Genomic DNA, 21,182 nt, shown 5'->3' with positions numbered 1-21,182 from the left:
TAAGAAAACAAGGTGAGAGAAGGAAGGGAAATAGGAAAAACTCAGTTTCCTTCTAAGACTTACCTGTTGGGTCATTCCCATTTCATTTCAGGTCCTGCCGCTTCCTGGCATTCCGGCCCCGGGCCCCAATGGGGAAAAAAGACAAAGACTTTGAATGAGCGAATGCAAAGACATTACCTGAACGCTCATCCAGAACTTACACTTCGGGTCGGCGCCATATCTCCGGCATTCCGAACCCCGGCCCCTAAGGGGAAAAGGACATAAGCATTAGCGCTTGCTGCAATAAGACAATGAACATTATTATTAAGCTTGAACTTTTGAACCTGCAACAGAACTCTTACAGCGCCTCACCTGAATAGTCAAGCTTATTTTGAACTCCATCAAACCTCAATCCAGTGAAGTAACTGGGTTTCAACGCGCCCCTGCATCTGAAGCAGGATGGAGAACTCATCCTTCCAGACCCCAAGGTGAGACTTCATGGGGAATCGAGGAAAGGTATCGAGGAGGGTTGGAAGGGAGTGGGAGGCTTGAGCATTATTCCGTCAGTAGGTAATACTCGCTTTTCACGCACAGTGGAATATTCCTGCGAGCCAGAAAAGCCAGAGTAGAGGGGCCCTTCCTGTCCATCATCGGAGTCCTGCGCTTCACCATTGAAGAAGCATCAGCACTCGAAGCCAGACCTGCGCCTCTGTGGAAATCAGGTGAGCGTGACATCACTTTCTCCTTTGCTCCCAGCTCACTCTCTCCATCCCTCAGCTGAAGCTGACTCTCGTACTGCCACCTACCTTCTCGGTTATCTGACCCATGAAGCTTGTGTCATTTGAGGCTTTCACCACCACTTTCTCAACCCCCTCCTCCTTCGGCTGACTCACACCCTGACACAGCCCTTTCTATGCTCCACTCTGCTATATCCGATACTCTTGTTGTTCTTGCCCCTGTCATGAGCATCTGTTTGAAGCCCAAAGCCAAGTTCAACTCCTGGTATGACTCAGACCTCCTCACCCTTAAACTCAAGTGCAGGGTGGCTTAGAGGAAATGGCAAGCTTCCTGTACCATCCTCTGACAAACTGGTCTGCTGCTTGCTTCAAAGGCAATACCGGCTCTCTGCCTGCACCAAGAAGAGAGCCCTCATCCAAGCCTGCATCTCTGCGGCATTCAACAACTCTGCCAAACTCTTTCAAATCTACAAGGAGCTTGCCAATCCTGCTGCAGTCTCTACATCTCCTGTCCCCTTCCAGCCCCTCTGCATGGCCTTGGCTTCTCATTTCATCTCTAAAACTCAGGAGATCCTGTCTTCTCTCTCTTCCTCTCCTCTTCCTTCCTCTACTGCCTGCTCTTCCGCTGGCCCTTCTGTGGCCACTCCTCCTCCCTCCTTCTCTGCCTTTCCCATGTTCTCCCTTGACGAGGTCTCTAGACAAGTCAAATCTATGAAAGTCTTGTCAAAACAGGTTCTCCCCTGTTCCTCTAAAACCATCAGGGAACACATTGACACCCTGGCCCCTGCTTTGGCCCACTTCTGCAACCACTCCTTCAGCACTGGAGTCTTCCCTTACCCTCTGAAGCATTCTCTTGTGCACCCTCTTCTGAAGAAACCCACAGCCGACCCCTCCTGCACTGCAAACTACCGCCCAATCCCCATCACTCCTTCTATGGGCAAACTCCTGGAAAAGCTGGCCATCTCCCAGCTTAATCTTCACACTGACTCAGTTGGTTGTCTCCATGACCATCAGTCTGGCTTCAGAGCTGCCAGAAGCACAGAAACTGATCTCCTGTACATCCTTGAAGACTTGCTCTAAAACCTTGATTCCAATACCCCTGTGTCCTCATCTTACTCAATCGTTCTTCTATCTTTGACATGGTCAACCATGCCATCCTGCTCAACCATCTCTGTCTCTGTGATAACCTGGGCATCTCCGATCAGGCCCTGGCCTGGCTGAACTCTTTCCACTCTGATCGACCCGCCCAAGTCCATCTTGGATCCTTCCTCTCCTCTGTCTCTAGCTCTACCTCTGGTGTTGTGTTCCCCAGGCGTCTAACCTCTCTCCCTGGCTGTTCTACCAATACCTGGTACTTCTTGCCCACAGCATTGCTGCTCTCAGCCCCAACATTCAGTGCTATGCTACATGGGATGACATTCAGGACAGCATTTTTCCTGTTTGGCCTGTTACTAGATCCAGCCCCTATATACTTGTGATGGTTTGTGATTGTATGTATGAACCAACATCTCTTTAAGATTTTTTGTTTTCTTGAAAACAAACCAAGGTTTGTTCAGATGAAAGTCTGTCAGTTGCATAATTGACCAGTTCTTGAGCATCCTGTATCACTAATGGGGGTGTATGTATTTAACCATGTGATTCTTTCTTCAGCCTCTTTGTTATCCCTGTCAATATTCTTCGCTCTTTTTTGTGCATTTATTATTATTTTGTGGGGATAGCCTCTATCCCTTAGGCACACTGCCAGATCTTCTGAATGGACCCTATATTTGTCTAGGGTAGAACAATTCTTCTTGATGCGTAAAAATTGGCCATAAGGCAAGTTATTCTTTAGATTTATGGGGTGGTAGCTACTGAAATGCAGCAGAGTATTTGTATCTGTGTGCTTTCAATTAAGGCATGATTCTTTCGTGCCATCTGCCGTTTTACCAATGTTGATGTTCAAAAAGGCACGGATGGCATGTCCCATGTCATGGTAAATTTTATATAGGGATCGCGCAGGTTCAGCCAGGTCTTAAACACCTCAAAGTAGCCAGGTGTACCCTTCCAGATGAGCAACACATCGTCATTGTATATGTGCCAGTTCTTAATGTAACTCTGAAAGGGATTCAAGTCACTTTCGATGTGGTTGGATTCAAAATTATCCATTTCGCAATTTGGGCACAAATGTGGCGCCATGCTCATTTTGTCTTTGGTGGTACATTTTTCCTTCAAACGGAAAAATGTTTTCCTATCAATACCAAACAAATGCACTCAAGTATGAACTCTGTTGGAACTCTCTCTTCTGGGTGAGGTCTTTTTTCCAAGTATAGCCTCATTAGTTCAATGCTTACGATTTGTGCTATGCTTGTATAAAGCACCTCCATGTCTAGGCTTACCAAGATGTCATTTTGTTCTATATTGACATTCGCCAGAATGTTTATTATTTCTGTTGTGTCGCATATGTATGATTTCAGGTTCGCCACAAAGGGACTCGGAAAAAAGTCTGCATACTTCCGCAATGTTCTAAAAAAGGAGCCTATCACAGACACAATTCTTTTACCGGGAGGGTGGACATTGTTTCTATGCATCTTTGGTAAATTATAAAATGCTGCTATGGTAGGATTTGGTTGTTGAGGAATCAATTCTCTTCTTCCTCTATCCAGCCTTCTCTACTGGCATGCAATGTTAGACTAAGATTCCCTTCTTACAACCTTATGGTTGGGTCTACACCTAGTAGTGTACAATGTTCTTGATTACCCAATAGTTCAATCCCTTCAATTTTGTATTCTGTTCTACCCCACAGAACAATCCCACCCCCCTTGTCTGCTGGTTTTATTAAAAACTCCGGGTGTTTGTCTAATGTTGTTATTGCTTGACTTTCTTTGGTGCAAGATTGTCTCTAGTTTGATTTTTTCTTTTCAGCAGTTTCTTGACTTCGCTCATTACTAATTTTTCGAAAATGTCAGGATATCTGAAGAAATTGAGGATGGGGTGGCATAAAGATAGATGGGGGATTCAGACCTTTTGTGTTATCATTGCCTCTTACTCCACCCTCATCTCATTTGTTTCTGAAAAATGACTTCACATTGAGTACTCTAAAACAAGTTGCCGTTTGTTTTCCATCTGGAAGTCATTTACTGGTACAGTGGGTACATAGCTTAAACATGTATGTAGGACCTTAATTTCTTCTGAAGACAATGTACGCTGTGTTAAATTAAAGATTGGAGCTACCAGTCCGGTTCCAGTCTGTTGCTTCATAGTCTTGTGTGGACCCTGAATTTGCCCTTGGGATATCGCTTCCTGATACGGCCTCTCCATTCCCCGGACGCCTGAAAAAAGTGTTGCGGGGGAGGGTTCTGTATCCCTGTTACTGGGGGGAACTCTTCTCAGTTTTGGTCTGACTGGCTACCACTCGTTGTTTTACAGGTCTCAGAAAATATTTCATACTTCTTTCTCTGACCCCCATTTCTCTGGGGGAACCTTTGCCAATACCCTCTGTTATGTTCTTGGTAAAAGTCTGCCCCTAAATATGGACAGGTTCTCTGTTCTTTGTATGATACTGCATCTTTTTTACAGATGTTCTTTTCAAGTGTAAACTGTCTGAATTTCTGGACCTCATAATTCATTTTTTCCAACTTGTTCTTCGCATCTTCCACTACTAAATCCTTCAAAAGCTTTTTCTCAAGTGCTTCTATTATCTATGCTTTTTTCTTTCTTTTTCTGCTGTGTCTATCAATGAAATTATCCAGTCACGGCTACATCTGTTGCCCACTATGCTAAAGTTTAACTTGAACTCTGGATTGTCTATGAAGATACAGGGTATGTTTCTCACTGCAAATCCTCTGGTTTTACCCCTGCTTTTAGATATTCGAGTGTCAGCTTGCCATGCGGGTCTGTCCGCAATAAATACATTCTGCTTTTTCTTTCACAATGCAATGGTCCACTGCAGCACCCAACATACAAGTGCACTGAAAAACACCCATGCCCTCACTCAATCCTTGAACAGGCAAAGGAAATATTTTGGAATGAACCTGAATATGCAAAACAGCGTACAAGCAAGCCGTATAACAAAATGCAACTTATTCCGCTTGCATAACAGTACAATGACCAATTTCACTTGTTGACTCATGCATTCACTCCAGCTTAAACTGCCCCTGTGTAGCCACCTGCCCTATATTGTCACACACATAACCAAAAGCATTGTGAGGTTGATGATCACCCAGACTAGAGACGGGTGATCCCCAGACATGGGGACAAAATCCCTGAAGCAAATGCATGGGATGCTTGGCATCCATAATATACTAACCCTTAAACATGCACACATCCATCCATTACTATAAGCAACAATCATAAATGGAACCCTACATGTATTGCTTTTAAAAAAAAATCCAGGATGTAGCTAGATCTCAAGATGTAACTCTGAATGCAGGGGCTTGGCCTGCTCTACAGTTGGATTGCCGATCACACCCATTTCACTGATACTTTTACACATTTAGAATCTTCATACTGTTTAGTCCATAACATCAGCAACATATAGGAGAGCCACCTCAGACATTCACCACCTCATAATTACATGGAAGTAAAGTATTTCATTTCATAGTGTATCAATCCTCTGAGTCACCCCCTGGCATGATTAAGTCATAACCCACACAAATGCAACAATGCCCAACTAAATGGTTATTCAAACCATAATGTTTAGGATGTCCCTAATCTTAACACTTTGGTTCTCTGAAGCAGCTTGTTTGCATAAGGTGTGAGAAATAGTCATCATCAAACAAAGAATGAAGAGTGGCCCTAACTCAAACCTCATCACAAGCCATCTTTAACATTCCTGACCATTACTGTAACTCTTACCCAAATCTGTGCTGTAGTACTAACGTTTGTTTCACCCTAATATCAAGTATATCACTTTGGTGATGCAACCATTGATTTTATTGTATTTTGGTATCAGTTCCTCAATTAATGTAGAAATGTATAGTTAGGTCTCTACATTTTGGTGGTGTTTGTTTTTTCTGCACTTTCACTAAGCATTCAATCACCACAAATTGCAAGTTCCTTACGTGACAATTTCCAGGAGTGTATTTTTGGTGGGTATTCTTGTTTTGGGTTATTTACATGTGTTGCTGACATTGCTTGTTCTTTTTCTGGAATATTCCACTCAAAGAGATTCAATGCTGTTGATTGTAGCTTCTCCGATTGTTCTCCCAGTGTGGCCAAATATTTTTGGCCAAATATTTTAAAGCAATAAGCTAAACTTGAACAGGGACAAGACCAAAATTGGGGTATTCAACAATGGCAGAAAACAAGTAAATTATTCTTGGTCCCTTAGTGGGGAGAAAGTTGAGGTTGTGGACTCATTCTGTTACATAGGACTAACTTTCGAGAGTAACGGAAAGTGGAGGAAGCATTTGGAGTCAGTCAGCTCGAAAGCCAGGACTAGGCCAAATGGATTGTTAAGATTGTATCATAGATTTGGCGTGGTATGTTGGGTAAACCCATAGAAGTCTTTAAGTGCAGGGTGGGGAGCCTGCTACTGTATGGCAGCAAATTATAGGGGGGTACTAACTGCGAATAGTTGGAGGTTGTTCAAAATGGGGTCATGAAATGGTTGATGGGCCCTCGGTCAGGAACCCCAAACTGTGCCCTGCATCTGGAGTTGGGGATTACTAGGTTTGCCACACAGGCCAAAATGAGACATGGCACCTCCTTTTTTTAAGGTATTTCAGGCAGCCCCCAAAAAATCATAACATGCAGTATATTTTAGCAGAGATGGTAAACTCAAGTTTCTGCCCAAAGTTCAAGTGGTTCCAAGATGGTCTTTTACGTTAATGTGGACGGGTAGTCACTGATTTCAGTAAGAGAACTCAGCATGTAAGACCTGAAATCAAGGGTTAAAAGGGGTTACTAAGTAGTGGAGTGCAGTCCACGCTCTAGCATCTTTGAACCTCTACGCATCTTTGAGAAGTAGTGATGAGCCTGAGGGAGGTGTGTGTAGTATCCCCTCGCATAACTGTAGGCGTTTGCATTTTATTAGTGCACTTAAATATGTTACCCTTAAGAGCCTGCACTAACTAGGCGAAGTGAGAAACATTGTATGTGTGGGCTAACAGTAAGGGAGGGCCTTAAGCACTTTTTTCTAATCTGTAAGTGTTACTTAGACCTGCATGCAGATTTGTTAAAGCCCTTCTTCCTGAAAAACAACATCAGGGACTGTAAATGGGGACTGTATTTTGTTTGGCACTGTACAGAGCTGGACTTTATTTTTAATGTGGCTAACTACGTGAGCCAGGCTTTGATAAGACGGTCAAGGAAAGTCCCAGTTTATTACCCTGGTTTGGGGAGGGCAGGTTATTGTCTACTGTACTGTGGAGGGCTCGAGACTGGAAGGGTGGTCTTAAGTATTTTATAATTGTATCTCTCTTTGTACTACGGATCTTTACTATTTTACACCTTTGTACAATGTTTATTTATGGTGTATTTATTTGTGTTTGTTAATGGAGTAATCCGATTTAATACAATTTACTGACTCCCAGTGCAGCCAGCATCTGTTCATCGGATCTAGAATGAGTGGCAGTTGTTAATATATGAATATTGATGTTATTTTTGAACTATTTCATTGATACTTGCTCTAGTCACTGTTCATGTTTGTGTTCCTCTTATTTTTATCTTTCCAACCTTCACCAGTTGATCATTTTCATAAGATAGTTATTGTTTTGTTGACTAATAATGTTTACTGATGTTTTAGGTATGTCATAGCATAGGAGTTATATTTAGTACATTGTTGAACTGATAGGTTAGTCAAACATACTGTAACAATAGTGATGGTCTTTCTTATGCCATCTTTGTAGTCATATTGTCGTTTGTCCTGCATCTTCCTTTCCCTGCTGTGACTGTAATGAAAGACACATTATGTATTTACTCCTTAAATTTGATTATTGATTGTGTTTACACAATATATTTAAATGGATGCTGTACCAGGTGTGTTAAATGGATACTGTGAGTGGAGGCTTGCCGCATCTTAACTATGGCAATGAACAGTGCATTCAAGATTCTGATGCATTTTTGCTCCAGTATGGAAATATCATGTATGTATTTTTAGTATTGTTTTGAGATATATTTAGGTGATTCCTGTTTCCTTTTTCATTAGCATTAAATTGGGCAAATTAAATGTTAGTATGCAGTGGTTTATGCCTGAACTGAATGTTCTTGAGGTGGTGGTTGGGAATTAAATCTTAATACCTAAACATTGCTATAATGTGTCTGTGTTATTCATGCAACTGTTACATGTATATTTGCATGTGTTTCTTATGGATTGCATTGGACTGAAGGAACAGTACTCAATATTCTGGTTCACATTTTAGAATGGGAGAGACACTCTAAAGATTCCCTGTCAGAAGGTGATGCGTCTTCTGGTGTTTTTGTGTGCATGTTTGTACGGGCTGTGTGTGATTTCTAGGGGAGTCCCTTTGAGTCAGTGAAAAATACAAAAGGCGTTATTTGTGTGGTGTTTGAATGAATGCCAGGGCATCTTCATGTTGGTTCCCTGTCTGTAGGTGAATTTTCCGATGTTCTGGCTATATTTTGATGCATTTTGTTGCAATATGAAACTTTGACATATCGTCGTTGGCAAGTATTTCCTGTCAGATATTCGATTTGTATGGATAATTTGAGGTTACTGTATTGTTCCAAGTCTTTAATAAGGGTTTTGTTTGTAAAGACCTTAATGTTTAATGGTATGACATTTGTGATCATGTGCATGCATGAGTCTGGTGTGAGTATATTTCTGTTGCACGATTTGCTTATGAGGGTGTTCATGCATGATGTTGTACCAGTTCACTTGTAGGATAACATATGCTTTTCAGTGTGTATTTATGGGTTCTGGGGAGCCATACCCATGTTTTATTATGCTTTAATGTTAATGTGATTGACATACCTGTATTATTGTTAGATTAAGATTAATTTAGGACATCCTGTCAAACAGTCAAAGTATGCATTTGTGCGTGTGTGGACACACTATAGTTGCTTTGGAGAGCCCCTGTGAATCTCTTTCCCTTGTGCACTCTTGTGTGTGGGGGGTGTTATGTGTGTGTGTGGTTGTGTGTGCATGTTTGTTACTGTTTCATTCATATACCCGAACATTCACCGTCTTCCATGAATCTAAATCCTACAAACCTCATATGTACCGATTATTAATAAAACATTTGACATACCAATAAATAAACTTGCAGAAAATCAGCAAAAACACTCATACCTGAAACCTGGAAACTCCAAACAAATCTGTCAACATTTCCTGAAAGGAAATGTTGACGGATATGAAATGATCTCTGCCGTAATGCCAGTAAGACATAGATCATTCTCATTGGATGCCTGATCCTTGTCCCCCCACCACTCCTGGCCTGTGAGGCAAAACACCTTGGATCATCTTTGACTCCTCTCTCTCTTTCTCTCCACACATCACAGACCTTTTCAAGAAGTACAACTTTCAGCTGCATTGCCACAGGGGCATTCTACCTTTCCTCACCTTCCCCCAGAAGTTTGAGGTCTCCAGAGCCCTGGTTCTCTTTAAGCTGGACTACTACAACATCCTCTTCCTTAATCTGCTCCTTCCACCCTTTTCCCACTTCAACTAATCCAGAATAGGACTGCAAGACTTATCCTTGGCCTCAAGCCCAAGGCCCACATCCCTCCAACCTTAATATCTCTCCACTGGCTGCCGATGACCGCAAGGATCAAATTCAAGACCCATTGCATCATCCACAAGGTAGTTTGGGGCCTGATACCTCTCTATATCCAGCTCTCCATCCCTAACTACCTCCCGACCAGATCCGTTGGTCCTCTGGCTTCAACTCTCTGCAGGTCAAACATTTCTGCAAGCAGAGAGCGGGAGGTAGATCCCTTTCCTCAGCTGGTTCCTCCCTCTGGAATGGCCTCACTGCCCCCTCAAACTTGTGCCAGATCTTCTCAAGGATTTCCTTTTCTCCTCTTCCTTCCCTCTCCTCCTCCTGTGCTAACTTTCCCTCTGTTGCTTTGTCTGGGGCCTGGTCCCTTCAGCATCTCCTCCCAGCACTTGCCCTCGGACAACCTTGCCAAGACTAGCCCAACCTGGTCTGTCTTGTCCATCGCACTCATTCTCTCTTCCCCTGTCTTCCCCTGGTACTTGCCGCCTTGGCCCACCCAGCATTTGCCCCCCCCCCACCCTTGTGGGCACCTAACTCCGGCACTTCTCCCTCTAACTCATTCCCCCCGCACTTACCAACTTGTCATGCACTGCACGGTAGGAATGTCAAAGGCCAATAAAAACAGTTTTTTGTTGTTGTTCTACTTTTGTTGCCATGCCCCCTCCCCGCAGCTTATTGTGTGGTACCTGGAATCACTAGTGTATAGGTGCCATACAATGTCCCATAAATAAGTAAATAAATAGAAGTTCATATTAAAAAAATATGTAACAAATAGAGGTTCCTACTCAACTTAAAGTATGCAAATATTGAGAATGCCAGAGTTGGGGGTAAACCTATTATTCTATTATTACAAACTACACATAATATAAAATAAATATTGTCTAAGTCAAAACATAAGATCAGTACACAAGAATATTTTACAACATATGCCAACAGATTTGCAAGTTATAGTGCAAGTTACAGTGCAAATCTACAATGCATTCTGAACATGTACATTACAATGTAAAAAGCTGTCCTAATACACACATAAAACAAATTCCAACATGAATGCTTACCTAATAAATTATGCCTCAAAAACATATAGGACCTCATTTATATGAGCCCGTAATTTGGCGGCGAGGAGCTGTTACCTTAACACTTCAATGTAAGCGGCTATCCGCCACCAAAGTTACATCATTTACATATCAGAGTGAAAGGGGAGGGTAACATTTGGCATACAAGCATGTAAATAGAGTAAACACCACCTATGCATCATAGGCACGGTTTACAAAAGATCATTATGGATGCTGCCTGCTTTTTGCTGGTGCAAAATAAAACGTACTACCTAGGGATCCACAGCATTAGCACCATAATGAAAATGCATGATGGTACTAATGCTGGAGTATTTGAATGGCGGAAAGGAAGGGAGGTGGTGGAAACACACGTACAGTTCCCCCCCCCTCCTCTCAGCCATACAACTTAATGAAAACTTTTTTTACACCATACATTTACGCCATGTCTCATTTAAAATGAGCTCCACACTCTTTCTATCATGTTCATACCACATTTTACTCCAAACAATAATTAACTTTAAGATGCTAAGCACAAAAACAACACAAACACTAATAGGTTTAATATTCAATAGCTTTAAACCTCAATGTTGCAATTCTCAACGCTTGCAGTCCTTTGCGTTGTATAGGTAGAAACCTCAACTTTTCCATTGATTTCACTCAGAGTGGTTATATCAAAACCCATGATTCATAGGAAATAATGCCTCTGCAGTAATATATTTTGCACAATGGACAGCAGTGACAATGCATTCTGAAGTACAGATGTTAGCCAATAGGTCCTTGAGAGCAAATGCCTCCAGATGATATTTGTCAGCGTATATTTCAAAGTTTGAATGAAAATATAAATAATTAAAGCACACTAGTCAATGCAATCTTTACTGTTCGCTTGCTCAGCATACAGAGTGAGTGATTAATTCCAATGGACAATGAGCAACTGTGAAATATGCCCACCCTTGGGTACACAATTTATTATTAAGCAATTCAAAATATAAAAGATAATCTTGAGTAAACCACTAAATATTGGTAACATAAATGTAATATCGCTCTATCCCTTTATCTCTGTTTTGGAAAAATTACCACTGACTATTCCGGTGGATTGGTGAACAATGTATTAGCAGAAAGCAAGCAACAGGACAACAACAAACCAATGTCAGTATGCGACTTTGACACAATTGAGAACCCTCCCTCCCTCCACATACAGTTCTCTTATACACAAAGGAGCAAATGCATTTTAATGGAAGGGGAGGTCCAGAAAGACGAAGGAATCATACTGAAACAATGGTACAAGCAGGGAAAAAAGCCAAACTGTACAAGTCTTTGATACCAGCTGCATTTTCACACATTGAGACAGTGTTGTAAGGAAGGACAGCATAAAGGGATACATTTAGTGGAGCTGAATATATTATTATTATTATTACAGTATTTATTGAGTGAGGACTTAGTTTCCAGAAGCGATGAAGAGCTTTACAGCACAACAGTACAGATGCATAACAAAGTGCTTTTCAGATGTCATAAAAGAACAGATTTACAGCAGGGAGCAGGATACAGAGGGGCCCAGATGAGGGGTAGAGCTGAATTAGGTGGCGGGGAGCAAAGGGGTGGGCGGTATCTAGTGAGTCATGTGGCGCAAGGGCAGACCTGATGGCCTAGGTGTTGAGGCGGAGCGATTCCCTGAAGAGGTGGGTCATGAGTTCTTTTCTGAATTGTAGGATTGTGTGGGTTAGTCTGATGCTGACAGAGAGGAAGTTGCATAGTCTTGGGGCATAGGCGAGAAGGATTGTTTTCTAATCCATTCCTTTTTGCAGCAGCAGATTTCAAGTCTATACGTGTCCTGGCTTCTGATGGTGCATTGTCCACCAGGGATGCTGAGTTTCTCTACAAGGTAGCTGCTGTCTTGAGGGCGACTGCCTTATAGATGATGCAGCAAGGCTTCAATGTGATTGATGCATGCAGTGGGAGCCAGTGAATGTTTATGAGGTCTGGGCTGATGTGGTTGTATCTGTCTAGACCCTTAATGAGGCCTGCAGCCGCGTACAGGACACTTCTCAGGGGCACAAGAGACAACAACAGGATGCCTTTGAGGACTGAATTGCATCCATAGAGGTAGGATAGGACCAGTGGATGAATGGTGGATCTTACTCCTCCTAGACCTTTCAGCAGCCTTTGACCTGGTTGACCACAAAATACTTTACAACCATCTCTCTTCTGCTGCCCACTTTCCCCCCTCTGCTGTCACGTGGATACAATCCTTCCTAGCCAACAGAACCATGAGGGTTTTCTCACCTGTGGCCACTGCTAACCCCATCCCCATCACCTGCGGTGTCCCACAAGGCTCCTGCGTCTCCCGCACCCTCTATAACATCTTTACAAAACCTCTCTTTGATAAACTGGACCATCTGGGTGTGACCTATACTAACTACGCAGATGACACCCAGATACTCCTCGCCATCACTGGCAGCTACAATACTGACGCCACTAGGATTAACAAAATCTTCACCATCATTCAGGCATGGATGGCCACACACGGCCTCTGCCTAAATGATGAGAAGACAGAGCTCCTCCTAGTCAGGTCACCTAACAATTTACAGAAACTCAGCCCTGATTATTCCAACTTCATTATAGATGGCAACTTCATTCCAGTTGTGAATAATGTGAAAACTCTAGGCTTCTACCTTGACGCCAACACTAACCTCTCCAAACAAGTTAATATGACCGCCTCAGCCACTGCTCACACAGGCAAACTTATCAGGGCCTGTAGAATTTTTCGATCTACAAACAGCTGCCTCATTCTGGCGAGGGCCCTCATACAATCGAAGCTCGACTACTGCAATAGCCTCTACCTTGGCGCCAACCAAGCTTTATTCAAGAAACTTCAGATCCTTCAAAACAATGCACTGAGAGCAGCATTAAACATTCCCAGGAGAGAGCACATGTCCCAAATAAGAATCTCGTGCAAATGGTTATCCATCCAACAAAAAATCTACCTAAAAACACTCTGCCTCACCTATAAAGCCTTAAATCACCTAGCCCCCCAGTACCTCACCAACAAACTTACTCTTAAGACAAACACTAGAATCACCAGATCATCCAATACTCTTTGCCTCATTGTGCCCAGATTCTCTGCCAAAAGAGTGGGGGGCTCGAGCTTCTCTGACCTCGCCCGCCAACTTTGGAACACCCTGCCTCTGAATATTAAATTGACCAAATCCTTCCAATTGTTCAGAAAACTTGTTATTAGCTTGCTTCTGTAGAAAGCAAACATCAGATAGAATAAGCTCAGTACTAGCTGTATATATTGTACATACTCTGAAATGTTTCCTATTACCTGTACATACTATGTATGGCATATTTTCGCCACAAGTGTATAACTGCTTCTTTATACTGTAACTATGTAACCTGACCTCAAGCGCCCATTTACCCCCGGGTCTGGAGCGCTATACTAAATAAAATAAACAAACAAACAAACAAACAAAGCTGACCGGTGGTAGGAAGGACTTGACTTTCCACATGATGGAGAGCTGATACCAAGCTGTCTGCGTTTTATTAGGTATGTTTGTCTTGAAGGAGAGGGACTTGGAACAGGAGGTGAGCTAGGGTGTGAAGCCCTCAGAGTTCATGGTTGATAACCAGATCGATATGTCTGGGTGTTCGGTGTTGTTGGTGAGGTGTCCAAGATTGGATCTGTAAGACACAGGTTTTGAGCCTATGGATGTCAATGGCGAATTGGTGGATGTGAATGTTGTGTGTGGCTAGGAGAACCACCAGTGGCTCCATGCATAGATTGAATATCACTGGGAAGAGGATGTAACCCTGTGGGACACCACAGGTGACGAGTAGCATTGGTGATCTAGAGGAGTCCATCTGAACAAACTTCTGGTGGTTGGTGAGGTAGGGCTTGAACCAGCGTAGGACAAGGTTGATCCCCATGCACCGATGAGGGGTGGCCATAAGCGCCTGTTGGTCAACTATGTCAAAAGCGGATGAGAGGTTGAGTAGAACCATTTGGCAGGGGTGGCCGTCGTCAAAGATGGTGAGGGTGTTGTCAACCACCTGTATGGTTGCAATCTACGTGGTGCATCTGGGTCTCAAACCGGATTGTTGGTGTTGATACTCCGTAGAGGTTCACACACGGTCTGAGCAGGCAAGCATGCTTACAATATGATGAATTCCATCGGCTAAAGCTGCTTTTCCTAAGAAAGCTGGAGCTTAAAACATGCTTAGATATCCCAAAAGGGAAACACGTCAGAAGCGAGAGATATGGAGGCGTGCATAAGCTACACACTAGGCGAAGAGCCTTCATCGCAAGGATATGTGCAGTAAAGCCTAATGACTCAGCTCCATGGGAAAGAAACAGTTGTTTAAGTATGGCAGTTTGCAGTACCGACTCAATATTATGATGCAGCACCATGCTAGCGGAGTACATAACATATTCAATTCCAGACCTCCCCACATATCTCTCTCTTTCTCTCGCTCTTATGCAGCTCTCTGTCTCTCGCGCAATCTACTCCATCTATCGGGTCAATTTTGATATCCATGTAGTGCACAAAGAGGTGTAAAAACCTTGCAGAAAACATTTGCACATGGCTTTGTAACTGTGTATGCAGTCTGACAGATTAACATTTTTGCAAACACAGCACACTAACAATGTTGGACTGCCTATTAAAGTCTGACTGCAAACAATTATTAGTTGTATGTGAACATGATATTTTCACGTTCGTGTGAAATGAAGGGAATCCTGCATTTAGAACTTGCTAGAAATTGTTTGATTATATAGGGTTGCAATCCAAATGCCTCTCTGAACCATAATCATGACTTGCAGGAGGCATTCTTACTTTTACCCTAAACATAGTGCAAAAAGACGTTAAGGCAATTTCACCTGTTTAAACATGTTTTCCACTTCATCTTGGAAATTATGGAAATTGCTTGCAGAGGGCCTAAGTGCACACATAGCCGTTCCCCTCTGCACAATGTTCACTTTGTAGAAAATTGGGGTGTATATATGCCATTCCTTAAAGTAGTGATGCAGTGACCTAGTGTCCACCTGGTCAACACCAGCATGTACCTCCCATATTTCTAAAACTCTGTGTCTGTGCATGGGAGACTGGCTATGTCCACACCAGCCCCTCCTCTTCCAAAATTCTCCATTGTCCTAGTACCCTAATTGAGTGACCAATATCACCACAATTGTATTCTCAGATTCCCATGGCCGTAGACTGTCCAAACACATACATACCAGTGATGGTTACACATATTTAAAAAATAGAGTGAGTGTTGTAGAAAATGATGTCCATTCTGGAATGATAATTTTTTGTCAGACATGATTTATATGGGTACCCCAGGTTTGAATAATGTGCTTTGCTCAGTAAGATGAGTCTAATGTTCTTAACTCGAATATTTAAGGCAAGACACTTTGGAATGTTAGCACCATTTCAAAATTAACTTTAATATTGTATCTATACAGCACACTTTTGCAAGTAGTATGTGCTTTCCTCTGGTCTTGGAGCTGCCAGTAATGGATGAGGTGGCTCTGGCAAACGTGCACATGACAAAGGTATTCCCATCCACAAAGAGTGACACACAAACTCAGAGTTACACGGAGAGAGAGAGTGAGCGGGCAGAGTTTCAAGTCATTTTTGGTGCAGGCGATGAAACGTGCTTGTGCATCGCATCATGTGTCCCAAAATAATATGAACTCAGTTCAGAAAGGGCATTTGAACATGTGCATCATAGATGCACACATTCAAATGGCCTTTTTTCACCCCATTTGCCCATTTGCACAAATCAGGAAGAATGTTGTGCATTAATTTTAAAGTCAGTGAATACAAAGACATTGGGCCTCATTACGAATGTGGCGGTAAGGCCAAACCGGCGCCGGCATTGCTACCGGTGCCGCTGTTACCATACCACCACATTACGAGGTCTGCTTGTGGGTGCCGCTCTGCACGCCTGGTCACACCAGGCGTGCAGAGCGGGACCCGTGAGCAGAACTGGATGGTAGCAAAGTTACTGTTATGAACGGTACCGCTGCTACCATCCTCCCCATTCCCATTGAGCCCTATGGGGGTTCAATGGGAATATGGAGCTACCGGCTCTGGGTCCCGCGCAAGGGGAATTACTGGGCCACCGAGGTTGGAATGGCCCAGTAATTCGCCTTTCAAGGGACCCGGAGCCGGCCCAGAGTTTCGGGGTAGCCATGCCGGTAAAAACGGCATGGCTACCTCCAAACTCGTAATGAGGACCATTCTCTGTAACTGTTTGGAAAATGTACAGTGCTGTCTGTATTTCATGACTAGGTAAATGGCGAAACATCATCCGTTTGAACTGCTGCCGTTCTACTTGCCTTTCCATGCTTACAGCGTCGATATGCATGCTTGTTTTCATTGCCTAGCATTTCACAATGGTACCCTTATTGGATGTGTATTGTGAAATGTGTTCCCTGTACGCAAGTGGGTGCAGGATGCTTGCAATACTTTAATAACAGTAGCGAGTTGAGTTCCGTACGCTAATGTATGCAAGGGTGCTGGCCATCGCATCTTTTGTGCAACTTCACAGCGTAGACCAAATGTGCATGTCACCTTTGTCAATTAGTGGGCCCTCGCATTTCTTAAAGTAGCACAGATAAATAAAGGATTGCTTCTGCCCTTACTTTACTTGCATCACGTTTTGGGAATTTCCCCAGGGAACACAGTGCGTTATAGAGAGGGGAGGAAAGAGTGTGAAATACTAAAGACAGAAACAGAGAAAAAGCACTAGATCGGTCAATGATATGCAGAGCACAGAAAGAAATGCTGATTTTAGCAGGTGTGTCCATACGAGCTCTGGATGTAGATTGAAACAGTTTGCATAGTGATACTTGCCTCTCAGACAATATAGCTCTGATATATATATACATTACATTACTCTGTTTTAATATAACTTAACTGAAAGAATTGTTACTTGGTGAATTGTATTCATGTTAACCTTGTAGTCTCATTCTTATCTAAACTAACAAATGACTGTTTCACTTCTCAGCAAAACCTTCCGTTTTTTTCAGGGTTATTCGCTTGCAGACTATCATTTTTTTTGCAAGGCTGGACAGGTTAATGCATATCTGCATCTTTGTGTCCTTGTGAATGACATTGCACTGTCCAGGTTGTTTCAGAGCACATTCTGCTTATCTTTAAGCCTGTGCCCGTGGACCATCATAGATCTAGGATGTCAGTTTATCGCTAGGGAGCAATGTGCTCTGTCCTCTTTTTGACACCAATCCTCTTTTGGACTGAAAAATGGGGCTAGTAATGACTTCTACTGCTTTTTGATATTCTCCGTTGCTTCGAATCAGACTCCATGATATGCCGAATGTTAATATTAACCAATCTTTTACAGTATTGTAGGTCATCTATTTTGTAAACACATTCCCATGCTTGCAATATTTTCACCACATATTATATTGCAATGAAACGATGATTTTATTTTATTTGAAACGTTTTAATACAACAAATGCATTTCTTTAAAATGGGTACGTGTACATTGTTGTGCTGCTAACATGTTATGTCAAGCCATGTGTGGGTGCTAAATTTCGACTTGTGCATTCACTGTTAGCAGTAATTGTGTAAAACGATAGTGACTGGTTCAATGAATCTTAATCTGCTGCTTGTTTTACTTGCAGATTTAGGTTTTATCCACAGACAGTCGCACATGCATTTGCTCTACAAGATTTGGAGGTGGGAGACACTTGGCGATTACTCTTTCGGCAAAATAAAGGATACAATATTGAAATTACAAAATATAACTAGCAAGGAAAACAAGTAATATTAGAACTAGAAAATGTAAAAGCCACCATACACAGCCAGAAGGTACTTGCTAATAGTTTTCCGGGGAAGATATATTGGGTTTGTTTTCCATATCATCGGAAAATGACCAGTGTTCTGGAGCAGTTGAATATTGTTTGTACATAAAATGCAGTGTGTTTTACACTCTTTACAGAGTTCACTCATTCCACAAATAAAGTGTACAAAAAGTATTGAGTCTACAACAAAACATACTTACAGAAGTGCTCTTCCTAATGTGGCATTAAGGACCACATACAAAGTATCGTAACACAACATTTGGGGGCCCCCCTGAGTGCCATGCTGAAGCCCCTCCCCCCAAACCAGCAACAAATCACGGGTCGCGCTACACTCTGGGCTGGGCTAGATGACCATACTTGCGCAAAACGCATGAACGTGCTGCTGCAGGGTGTCATGAACCATCAAACTCGCCCGTTCTGGGCCTACTGGTCCCTGACACGTCGGGCCTTACACTCCATAATACTACCAACATGGCGGCAAGCTCAGAACGCTGCTCGCCAGTCTTCACGTTCTACGCAGCATCCTCTATAAAGAAGCCACGCCCTGCGGCCCCGCGCGTCTCAACGCTGCTAATAGCTGTGATCGGACATGTGTTCCAAAACCTTCTCTAGTGCTACTTGCTATCCCCTGGCCCCTGGATTCCCTTCACCCGACTTCTTCCCTCTTTCCTACTTCCCGGAATACCTGTGCCGCTTCCGCGTGCCCCCAACACCTTCTTGAATACTCCTGGAGTTTCCCGTGATTCTGGACATCGAAGCTGAACGTAATCTGGAAGCCGAGGACGGCCGAGCGGGCTTATTTAAGTCCCAGACCATACGAAAGAAGACTCCACTTAAGGAGGACATCAGGCAACATAGACAGGTGAGAAGGGGGGGAAACCTGTGACAGATTGAGACGCCACCTGACCAAAGTCGATACAGACATGGAGGCGGCCATCCAGGATCTTATGCGTGGCATGCAAGAACTATCGACCGAAGTACAGAACTTGAAAGCGGAGAATGCCGCGCTGAAACAATTGGTACTCTCACACGACTCTGCCTCAAAGGACAGCGTGCTATTGGGCGGAATTGTTGACAAACCTTTAAACCTTATTATTTTTCCACTCCCAGGGCTAAAGTGGGCTTTATTATTTCTCACCTCTCCGGGAATGCCTTAGCCTGGGCCACAACATTAGTTAACACCAGAGATTCCCTTTTGGATGATTATGATGGATTCATTCAAGCACTAAAGACTATGTTTGACCACCCAGAACAGGTCTTTAGTGCTCATGAAAGTTTACTCGATTTCCAGCAAGGCTCTCAGGACATGCTCACCTACGTAACTCGATTCAAGCAATTGGCTAAAGAAGCGGGTTGGCCTTCTGAAGCTTGCTTCACCCTCTTTCGAAGAGGGCTAAATGAAGATGTTAAGGATGAATTAGCCAGGGTAGCACGTCCTAGTTCTTACCAGGCACTTATGGATCTTGCTCTACAAATTGATTTCTGCATCCAGGAAAGAAAGGCAGAGAAAAGGAAGACCAAGTCAACCATCCAAAAAAATCCTCTTGTGAGCCCTTCAAAATCTGAAAATTCTCCTGCTCCTACAAATGAACCTGAACCCATGCAGCTAGGGGCCTTCCGTGGACCTATATCCCCCCAAGAAAGGCTGAGAAGGATCCATACTGGCTTATGCATGTACTGTGCCTCGGACAAGCATTTAGTCAGAGAATGTCCCTTTGCCTCTCCACGGCATTCGGGAAACGCCAGCTCCCGATCCTAGATGGAGCTCAGTTTCGGGAGAGAGATGCAAGCTCCACATTTATACCATCCTTGAACTCTCCTGGACAAAACTCCCTGGTTGTCTTACAGGCTTTTCTATCGTCATCTAAGAAGGAATGCTACCCCATTCTGGCACTAGTGGACTGTGGGGCCATGGGAATATTCATAGATCAGGAATGGGTCCTTAAGCACCATATTCCTTACGAATCCCGGAATGTCCAGCAACCTGTAGAAGCTATGGATGGAAGACCTCTTTCTTCTGGGTCCATAACCCTTCAGACTAAGGAAATGAGCTTGCTATAAAACATCATAGAGAAAGGATAAAGTTTGACATCATAAAATCTGCCCATTACCCAATGGTTTTGGGAATGCCCTGGCTACAAAAACACAACCCCTACATCAATTGAACAGCTGGTTCCCTGTTCCTAGGTTCCGAATTTTGCATGTCCCATTGTCTGCTCCAGGATCCTTCACCGACAACATCAGAAGAACATTCAACAACTCAGCAAGATCCTCTTATGGTCTCCAACATCATCCAGGTTCCTAAAACCTACCAGGAATACACCGATGTGTTCTCTTCTGCTATTGTCCAAGCCCTGCCACCCCATAGGCCTGAGGACTGTGCTATTGAAACCAAACTTTCAGTCATGATTCCCTTTGGAAGGATGTTCATCCTGTCTGAACCAGAGAAAAAGGCCCTTCGTGAATACCTAGATACTAACCTAAAAAAGCCACCATACGCGCATCCAAGTCTCCGGCTGGAGCTTCATTATTTTTTGTTCCTAATAAAGACACCAAGGAACTCAGACCTTGTCTTGATTATCGAGGTCTTAATCAGTGCACCCTTAAGGATCGTTATCCATTACCCTTGATCTCGGATATCCTGGAAGCCGTAAGAGGAGCCGTAATATTCACCAAATTGGATCTTAGTGGTGCTTATCACTTGATTCGTATTAGAGAAGGTGATGAATGGAAGACAGCCTTCAGAACACCCTTTGGTCATTACAAATACTTGGTCATGCCCTTTGGACTCTCTAATGCCCCGGCAATCTTCCAACGCTTCATGGACCGGGTGTTTTCGGATATGCTATTTCTTTTCGTCATCGTCTACTTGGACGGTATTTTGATATTCTCTAAGGATCCTCTCAAGCATGAAGAACATGTTAAATCAGTG

This window comes from Ambystoma mexicanum, chromosome 4p, assembly GCF_040938575.1.
Source record: "Ambystoma mexicanum isolate Mex_15411 chromosome 4p, UKY_AmexF1_1, whole genome shotgun sequence".
Lineage (NCBI taxonomy): Eukaryota > Metazoa > Chordata > Amphibia > Caudata > Ambystomatidae > Ambystoma > Ambystoma mexicanum.
The sequence above is the reverse complement of the archived record's forward strand: the minus strand, read 5'-3'. Positions refer to the sequence as shown.